Source organism: Mauremys mutica, chromosome 24 (assembly GCF_020497125.1).
Source record: "Mauremys mutica isolate MM-2020 ecotype Southern chromosome 24, ASM2049712v1, whole genome shotgun sequence".
NCBI classification, from domain to species: domain Eukaryota; kingdom Metazoa; phylum Chordata; order Testudines; family Geoemydidae; genus Mauremys; species Mauremys mutica.
The window spans coordinates 8,750,679-8,761,224 of NC_059095.1; positions in this window are offsets into that span (position 1 = coordinate 8,750,679).

A 10,546-nucleotide genomic window follows, 5' to 3' on the forward strand; every position below is an offset into this window, starting at 1 on the left:
ATTTATGGAAAAATACAGCAAAGACTACGCAAACGATGTGTTTTCTCCCGAGAAAGGACATTTTGCCTTCTGATTGTTTCTTCAGTAGAGTAGCAGTTGATCCTATTTCAGTTGCACTGTGTAGTCATAATGTGAGGAGCGTGCAAACTTTATCTGTTGCGCTGGTCACATTCCTAGCTGTCAGGATGTGTGATTAGCATACCGTAGGCAGGATTCCCGGCCTCCTTTTTTGTCACCACTGACCCAAATTCTTCTGATGGCAAAACAGTGAGGTTAATAACAATCTGAAGGACCACTTGACATATTTGAGAAGTCATTCATATCCTAGTAACAGGCAGTGTTTTTGTCTCAGACAGCATGTTACACACATTACTTCAGTCAGCATACTGTTGTTAAGTCTCTGGAAATAGACCAAATGAGAAGTTCATACACTATTACTTCCAACTCTAACTTGCCTTAAGTTTTAAAATACCGCTCTCTAAGCACGGTATTTCATCTGCTCGTACCAGTGCTTTTGATAGAAATATAATTTAAAATCAGAGATGGGATCAGACAAATTATCAGAACGTTAGTTGTTATATATAGCCGCTATAGTGATAGATGCTCTGTAAATCAATATTGAAAAAATAATGGGCTCAATTCTGCTCAAATTCTGCTCTCAATTTCTGCTCTTGTGCAACCCAATTGTAGCCCTACTAGTTTATATGCATATTAAATGTTATGGTAAATTTTTCACAACATACATCCAACAATGCTTGGTTTACGATGATATTAATTTATATTTTATGTTCATGCAAATATCTAATTTAAAAATGTTTTTACCATTCAAGTTAGGATCCTGACATCTTAGCTATATGTTGGTTTATAACAGAATCTCTTGTGATTGAACGGTGAAGCACGTATGCCAATTAGACTGCAAATGAAATCTACAAAGAACAGGTCTTCTCAAATTTCAGTTTTCGTGGCAGAGTATGGTTCTGCACAGAGTGGGTGATACAAAGCTAATAGGACAGTTTTTCCACAAGTCTCTTCTGAAGCAAAATGTAGAGAGACACTTGTAAAAATCATATTGATGTAGTAAAGGAAAGTTGCTATCTTTTCAGTAAGAGCATTTTGAGAGCTTCACTTTGCAGCCTCAGCATTAGAAATCTGGCACTTTGTGACTTGTTTTCTAGGAGGAAATGGTCCTTAATCCAAAGAAACTGAGATTTTTCTCCTGGTTTTACATTTAAGGCCACTTTGTAAACAAAATATGTAGCAGTGAAATTAGATGCACACAAAATGTAGGAGAGGTATTTTCCTTTAAGGGTCATTCTGATTTTAATTAAATATCCACAGATTTGTATGGCATAATACAAAGCAAAAAATAATAATACATAGTTAACAATCATCTAGGTCTTCTAGCATAAATCACCTAAATACAAACACTTTAGAAAAATGACAGTTCACACGTTTTTACACGTAGGTATGTTTTGGAGGGCCCGCTGCAAAAGAAGAAAACTGAGATTGATTATAACCCTCTCTTACGGTGGCTTCAAAATTCACTTTAACAGTAGCATGCTCTATTTTTGATTGCCAGTAAGTATGGAAATACAAAAGAAAAAGTGTCTGCATTTTTAAAGCAATCTTGCCTGTGTATTTCTCCTGCTACCAATCCAATATCAGCTTAAAACAACCATTCTTGCATTAACTCTTCTTTTTTTCTAGCCAGGAAGGTGAAATAGAGGAGTGTTGCTTTTAAGAACTTTTAACACTTAGGAATATTGTTTTTCTCTACCAACATGTAGACACATCTGTAAGTAAAGAGTCTTTGGAAAAAGTAGATGGAAAAAACTGCCATGAGGTATGCGCTAAACGGACACTCAGATTTACACGGGACTATAGAGAAGAAATTGAATTCATTTTCTAACTTGATTAGATCACAGACTGTCCATTTCATTTCCTGTGCCTTGTGGGACGAAAACAAAAACTATTGGACAGTCCTGAATTTGGACACATTCTAACAATGCCAGCACACAGGAGTTTGATTGCATAACCCTGTTGACTGCTGCTTAACCCTGGAAAAAATATCTGCAGTTCAGAAGGATTGATCCTGTCTACCTCATTCTACTGATTTAGTTGGGTGGTCAGTAAAATACAGTGGAACAACAAGTAGATTGGAGAGAAATCACTGAAGCTCTTAAATGAACATACAAAAAGGTTTCCTTCACCGTGGCCCATATCCAAAGTTTACTGAAGTCAAAGGAAAGATTCCCATTGACTTTAATGGACCTTGGAGCCGGCCCTTAGGGAGTATGCATGAATACATTAAAAATTGAATTAGGATGTTTTAAACTCTGCTCTTTAACTATCTCGATATAAAGACCAGAATCTGATTTTTTTTAGTTTCTGGTTTTCTGTGACCTGGATGGTAGAATTCAACCACTAGTAGCTGCGAGTGGAATACCTTGTTGTTGTTCTTGGAGCTGCTGGCACAGAGATAAGATAAACTTTCCCTCTCTCAGAAATGTTGCTCTGGATAGACTCAATATTTGAACTAAATCACATAAGTGGTAGAGTCCAGGAGTTGCCTCACCCAGGAAAATGTGTTTGATGACACCTGTTATTTGATATCATACAGAGCATTCATAAGTCAAAATAACTCATCTTCAGATGAATACGGCAGGAATAAGACCAGGTCTACACTAGAAACTTTTCTGGTATAGTAATTGTGATCTTTTTACATTTTTATACCAGCAAAAGCCCTAAAGTAGATGCAGTTATCCCGCCAATTGTTGCTTCTGCTGGCCTGGCTGAGTTTGTTTGGGGAACTGATTCAAACCTGCAGCAACACTAGAGTTTTTTGCTAGTAAAACTGTACCAACTTAGCTAACCCATTAAACCCTTTATAGTATAGACAAGGCATTAAAGTCATCACTGTCAGGCCTCTTTAAGTCAATGGCAAGGAAATCTCTTGCCCTACCTCCAATACTCTTTTCAGTTGGTATTCTGTATAGCAGCGTCACATCCGGGCGTAACCTTTGGGAATGGCAGATCCATTTTGCCTTGGAAAGTAATATTGTTATTAACATCGATTGTATTTCTCCAGCCTCGAGTAATAGTGGAGCTTCAGTGAGATGCGTGGAAATAAATCCACCAAAGGCTTCTAATGACATCATTAACCTCAACAGTGGAGCTTGAGTGATGCCACCAGATTTCTGACATGGCATTATGTGGTACCATGTGACAATTTGTGCATTTCTAGCAGATCTCTGCATATCTTAGTTCTGCTGTGAGGCCCAGATATGCAGGGGGGGCTCTAGGTATTTTGCCGCCCCAAGCACGGCAGGCAGGGAGCCTTCGGCGGCTTGCCTGCGGGAGGTCCCCGGTCCCACGGATTCGGCAGCATGCCTGCGGGAGGTCCGCCAAAGCCATGGGACCAGTGGACCCTCCGCAGACATGTCACCGAAGGCAACCTGCCTGCCACCCTCAGGGCGACCGGCAGAGCGCCCCCCGTGGCTTGCCGCCCCAGGCACGTGCTTGGCGTGCTGGTGCCTGAAGCCGCCCCTGCAGGTATGTTAAATGCCTTCAACTACCTAAGAAGTACAGCTGTCCAGTATGACGGCACTTCGTGAAGTGTTATTACTGTCATAAAGTGTATTTTGTTGTAGTTTTTAAACAACTGGTTGAGGACTCCAGGCCTATGCGGTTATACCAGATCCCTGCACTTTCTGAAACTTTGTCCACCATTCTGATTCTCTTTTGGCAGGCCAAATTCAACCCTCTTTGAAATTCACTGAGTCTGAGAGAATCCAGCTCATAATGCTCTTTTTAAAATGAATGCAGCCATTTTGTGTTAAGTATTTTTACAGTCTAGAGATCTTGTATTATATTGATGTATAAAAACATTTTAAAATTGCACAAGGCAGTCAATACCAGTCTTAGATATGTGGCTGCATATCTTGTTAAAGGGATACCGCCAATTTGAAGGGCACATTTCCATCTCAAATTTTTGTAGCTACTATGGTTACAAGTAATACCTAAAATCACCACAACTGAAAGAAGTGGTTGATACTTTTTTGTCTCTTTTTAGAATTTACTCTGTGCATTCGACAGCAGTGTGTGTATCATCTGTTTCACTTTTTCTCCTGTATAGTCAGTTTCTTTCATATTGAAAAGATCCTTATAAAGACATCAGCTGGGAAGCAGAAAATCTCTCAAAAGATTTTTAAAAAAAAATCTAGGATATCCTGTTTAAAGAGTGCTCTACCAGAAAGTGTACTTTAAAAAAAATTAGCTCATTTTATGAAATTCAAATTGACGTTCCTCATTTCAATGAATTACCTTCCCTGTATGTGCAATGAAATAGATGATGTATATTTTAATATCCTCAAACCTCAATCCCATTGTGGAGGACCTACCTCATAAGGTACTAATACTTCAATCTCTAGGTCCATCTTTTCTGTGGTTTCTCTGCTAACGCTGCGAATGATGGTGTTTAAAAAAGTTCACCTATTGTGGTTACTATTCACGATCAACGTTTTAGTTCTCAAGGTCCCAAGATTGAAGATAAATCTTTTTTTTCCCCCCAGCAGCATGTGTGCCAGAACAGTGTTAGTCCACTGACTGGGATGTTGTGAACATTTTTGCTGAAGTGTTGAGATACTACAGATGTGGTAGAGGTTTCTGGGGTTGGATTTCAAAGATCTCTTTAATGTTCTACCAAACTGCCCATGATATGACTTTACAACTCCCTTCCACCCTGCAATATCATACAGTTTATTGCATTCTTGACTTCCATTGAAATGCAGGAGAGTGTTCTCAGAATGAAAGCGAAAGGCTAGGCCCGTGAATTTCTGATGGCAAAGGGGAATTCACATATTCCATACTGCAGTAAGAGCTGTAATGATTTATTCTGAGTGTGTTCCAAAGTTCTTTGAGGTCAGGGGGAGTTTTCTATGCACTCCAATGGGTTTTGGATCAGTCTGTTTGTGGACCAGATTAACCCTCACATATTCTGACTACAGCTTCTTGCCTTGAAACTAAGTGACTGCCGAGTTTTTTGGAATGTTTAGTACAAAATGTTCTTTTTTTGACTTATTTAGTGTAAAACTCAAACTCCAAAAAAATTGAAGTGCTGCTTTCTTTTGCTTGTAGCACAGAAATCCTACCTCTACAGCCAGCGATTGGCTAAGAGTGAAATTTCCTGGAAGCCAGGTGGCTTTATGAACGCTTGGCAAATGAACGGTTACTTCTTTTTAACATGCCCGCAAGAGAAAGCATCAAGTTCTTCTGCTCCTGTGGTTCATGATATCACTGCAGGTCTCCTCTCCTTCCATGCATGTGTCTGCCCAGTAAATAAATCCATGGTTGAAGAGTCATGCATCCCACTGAAAACCTTCCGCCCACAATATAGGAGAAACATGCAGAACACGAGAAGATAAGAACATTGGCAAGTATATGGTTAGCCAGCGTATTCTCTGCTCCTCTGCCATTGTTAATGGTGGGAAAGAATAAAAAGCAATGCTCTGCATTTTACAGAAAGCCGATTCCTCTGTTCAGAAAATCTTGCTTTGCCAGATTTGCCCACCTGTGGGGTTTTACCGCAGAGTGAAGTGGTATTAATTTCAAATGGGAATGAATAGCTGGACCGTTGGGGCTCTGTACACAAGATCCACCAGGGACACCAGTTATAAAATGTCTCTTGACCACTGAGATTCTCAGATAATTCTTCAGCTGCAGAACTCATCCGTAAGGGGTTTTACCTTGTGCATGTGTGAGATTGTTTGCATAGGCTGACCCTGGGCTAAGACAGGGGTTTACAAATCACGTTGCCCGATTTTCTGCTTGTTCAAATTCTTCTCTCCTCTGCTGAAAAAGCCTCGTGAGCCCCCAAACCACGTGTTTAAAGTCCTGATACCACGTCTGCATCACTTCAGAGCTGAGCACCTGCATGTTCATGCAATTCCTCGTCTTCATATTTGCAAGATTCCCAACCTGGGTTTGTGCTGGTCAGGCTACAATCCGCCCGTTGCTCAGACAAGACTCTCACCACCCAGGAAGAGAATGTAGAACCTTTAGCAGCTTGTTTTTGCAATAGGAGGTATAAAGAGTGGATGATTGTCCAGTGTCATCTACATAAAGAAGAGGTGTGAAAAACTTCCCAGTCCATAAGGTCCCTTCATAAGAATAGGTCTTCCTTTGCCATGCTGTGAGAAAATGCTTATAGGAGGATTCTGCCTAAGGTGGCATCCGAGATAGAGGATCCTTCTTTCAGAGTATAGTCTTTTATCTGTGAGAGCCTTATGAAGAGGGACAGGACAAATTAAACATCATCGCACTCATTCATAGATAAGTTTCACCATGAGCTAGCTAGCAAGCTGAACCAGCAAGGATGTAGGAGGTGCGGGAGCCAGGGATGGGGGAAATGTGTTGGCCAAAGGCTTGGTGGACACTCAACATCTACTGGAAGAAACTTACACCGTATCTGTAACGGAGGGAAAACTCGCTCTTCCCAGTTCCTGCGTTAGTTAACGTAGGGCCATGGCCATCGGAATCGCTATGTGGAGGAAACTGATGTGCAACTGAAAGCAAAATCGCACAAGTGCTGGCCAGCAGCAAGTTGGGGAAGGGGTTTATACATTTAAAAAAAATAGACCTCTTCTTTTGGGCTGATGGCTGTGATGGACTATGGGGTGATGCTCATGTGCTAAGACGAAATATTGTATACGTTTGCACTCTTTATCTCTTGCCACAAGCCATCGTAGAAACAGGAGCCTGTCCTAGAAAGTGCTATTCTTGGATTATTCTTTCCTTAAATAAAATGTTTCCAGAAGCTTTAAAGGACTTTGCATCTCTGAGACGGGGGGAAGGCAGGTTCCTTGATCTTACAGGAGTTGGAATGAGAAGATGACTAGATCTTGTACCAGGAAGGGCATTTACAGTGGGTGACTGCCAGGCTGCATCGTCCTCCGCTTCCATTCATTCCTCATTATTTCTATTCATGACATGCTAGGAGGGGAGAGAAAGACAGGGACATTTTAGAGGGCAAATTGTAAGAAATCTTATGCCTTGAAAGCCAAATAGCTAAGCATCCCAAAGAATATGGATACGCGGGAGTTTAACCCTCCATAAAATTCTGCATGCCAAATACGTGTCAGGTCACCTCATGAAGGCATTCCTTTCCCAAAACTCCTATTCACTTCAATGGGCATTTTGCCTGAGTAAGGACTGAGGGTCCAAAACTGGAAAGTTTTATGTGCCCCAAAGTAGTGCTTATTCCTGCCTGTAGTCCATTGATGGCTATGGTCTACTCATATGAGTAAGAGCGGCAGGGTCACATTTAATGCGGCCCTTAAGAACGCTAGGTATTTACTACACTGTGATCTATAGGTTCCCTTATGTGCTGTACATTACAGCTGTTCCACTTTTTAAAGGTTATGCGTGTTGTCCAGTAGACCTTTAGGGGGTTGATGTTTGTTTCCTTCCACCAGTTGTATGATCCTTGATGTTAATGAACATTTCTAACTGGTTACAGTCACTTCTGATGGCCAGTACTTAAACATCATCAATGCAGGCCACTGCTTGGGGCCTGCTGACTGGCCCAGCCTTGGTCTCTGGTAGCAGGGCAGGAGACGATAAAAAGTTCCCTGGCTCATCACTTTTTGCATCTCATAATACATACTTTCCTGCAGTGTGAGATCATTCGAAGCCCAGTGTCTCCATCCAGCAGCTCAAGGACTCGCTAACACTACACCCCGCCCAACCCTTCCTAATGGGTCACACATTTCTCTGCTATTAAACTCCGTCAGCAAGATGCTTGTGTCTCCAGCAGGTGTTTCTGTGCTTGGGGATAGTGGGAGCATTAAGGAATGCCAGTCAGGGCGCGTCTACACTGTAGCACTTCAGTGCAAACACTTGTTACAGCGATGGGAGGGGTTCTCCCACTGCCGTCGTGAATCCACCTGCCCCCGAGGCGGTTGCTAGGCTGACAGAAGGACTCTCCGGGTGATCTAGCACTGTCTACACTGGGGGTTAGGTCGGCTTAACTACATTGCTCAGGGGCGTGGACTTCTCACATCCCTGGGCGACATAGCTGGGTCTACTTTTGAGTGTAGACCTGGCCATAGTCATGCTTGATGAACATCAGCTTAATCCCAAGAGGACAGCTCTGCTAATTCAAATAGACCCAGACCAGAGCCAAGATCTTTGTATTCCAATGAATAATTAAGGGCAACAAAAATGTTGGCAGGGATTTTAAACCTTGTCCTTCAGGGATTAAGCCAATCTCTAACCATTACACTCCGGGTGAGCCTTATGCGGAGGGCAGATTAGCCCACAGTGTCTGCAGCAGGGTTCTTGCACCTTCCTGGAAAGCATTTGGCACTGGCCACTGTCAGAGACAGGACACTGGGCTAGATGGACCTTGGATCAGATCCAATCTGGGAACTCCTATGTCCCTATAAGTAATATAGTTGCAGCATTTGCTGGTAGGAATGTTAAGAAGTGTCACTGCATGGCAGAAAGAATGAAAACAAATTTTAAATTCTGAATTAGAAATAGGTTTCATTCCAACCTGGTTTCCTGATCCTCCCTCGGCGGCAGCACAGGCCTGCTTGGGACAGAAACATTGCAGTGAATACGCAAATCTGCACTACACACCTGTCATCCTCAGCTAATGGTCCTAGAGTCTCATGGGGTTCCTTGGAGTGACACAGGCAGCTCCGGTGGAGTCTCCCAGGTTTGATCTTACCCTGGGGAGGGACTAACAGGAAGACCCACCTTCCCCTTCAGGAGTAGAAAGGAAAGACTCTGTGTTTAAACAGAGTCGGAGCCAAAGCTGTCAACTAATCATGGCATGAGGTCATGATACTGCGGTCTGACATTCGTCATTGCTTTGCGATGATGCTGAAGGGTCATATTCTGCTTCTAGCTGCACCCAGGAGTTCCAAGGAGTTGCCCAGCTTTACCTGGCAGCAGAATTTGGCCCTGTCCTTTGCAGTGACGCAACATCAGATACAAACATTGCTACGCAGGGTCAGGAGACCACTCCGTGTGACACTGTGGTTCTCTGGCTCCATTCCCTGACCACTGCGTGCTTCCAGCTCTTTGAAGTTGAAGAGCACTGCCAGGAATCCATTCAGACAGGTGAAAACCAATAACGGAGCAAGATCAAGCTGATCTATGTATTCTTTATATAGTCACAGATGTAAATATTTCTCTGTAAATATTTCAATCTCTAGAACGGGAGTTGGGCTCATCCGAGTTGGGACCCGGGGGAGGTGCTACAGTGAGGCCTGGTGCTAGGCTTAGAGAATTCGCTAACTTGGACAATTCCAAAATGCCTGGGAATCACCCAGCTGTGTTTTAAGGTCATTCCCCAAAGGGCCATCTGATAGTTTCAGGGGGTGGCACTTCAGAGAGCTACCCGTCAGCTGCACCCCTCTGCAAATTTCTGTTTCCAGAAGATTGTTGCCACGTTTATGTCTATAAAGATGTTGACCTACACCCGTGGGTGGGGTTTTTCCTGGTGTAAATGGGAGGGAGAAACTGGCAAAGGCAAAGTCTCAAGCTGATGTAAGGAATTAAATCTTACCCCAAATGGGGGCAGAATGGCTATGATGCAATAAAGGTCTATAAAGTTCTCCCTTTATTCATTGCCTTTGGGCTAAGAGCAAGGTAGAATCAATTTCCCTGCAGGGACAGCATGGATTCCAAAAGTCTCTCGTTTCCTTTCTCACTAAATCTTCTTAGGATTGCCAGGTGGCCGGGTTTCAACTGGATGGTCCGATTGCAGACACCAAAAGTCTGGTTACCGCTTGGGGAGGGAGGAGGCACCAGATCATTAACCCATGCTAGTCCCTGCTCGGCCAGGACCGCCTCCTACTTGCATTTCGTGGGCAGGCAGGATCTGTGTCAGGGGCTGCAGCTCCTGACCCAGCCCCAGAGCAGAGGGAGGCCAGCTGGTGGGGGGAGGGAGGTGGAGAGGATCCAGTGACGAGGAAGGGGGAGAGCAGTGAGTGACAGGGGAGGGGTGGAGAGGAGCGAGCAGGGGCGGGGCCTCATAGGAGGAGACAGAGCAGGGGGTGGGGGGGGAGGGGAGAGGTTTTGACACTCCTGCTTTAGGGTCCAGTTTTCAGAAATTAGAAAGTTGGCAACCCCAAATCTTCTCTTGGTTCCCAAGAACAACACTCTCTGCCCCTGGTTTCACATCCTTTGATATGTGAGTCCCCGGGTGAGTCCCAGGATTATCCAGGCCAGAGCTTCAGGGCTTCAGTGACTCAGGAGGGATTTGCATTGTAACATGCTGTCTTTTCACTGTGGCCCATGAATACACAGTTGAGCAATCACATGCATTGGGGTGTGGGGTTTGATGGCAGCAACTGACTTTGTGAGCTGCTACACAATAGGATTGTTGGTTATACTAAGAGCAGACTGGTCTTTAGTAGGGTTAGAATCTTCTTGAAGTATGCACCAGCTAAGTCCCACGGCCAAGTGTGTTCCCTTCCTTTTCTTTCTGGAGATCTTGCTGATTTGCTAGCTAGATTTTCCCCAGTAGCTTTTATCA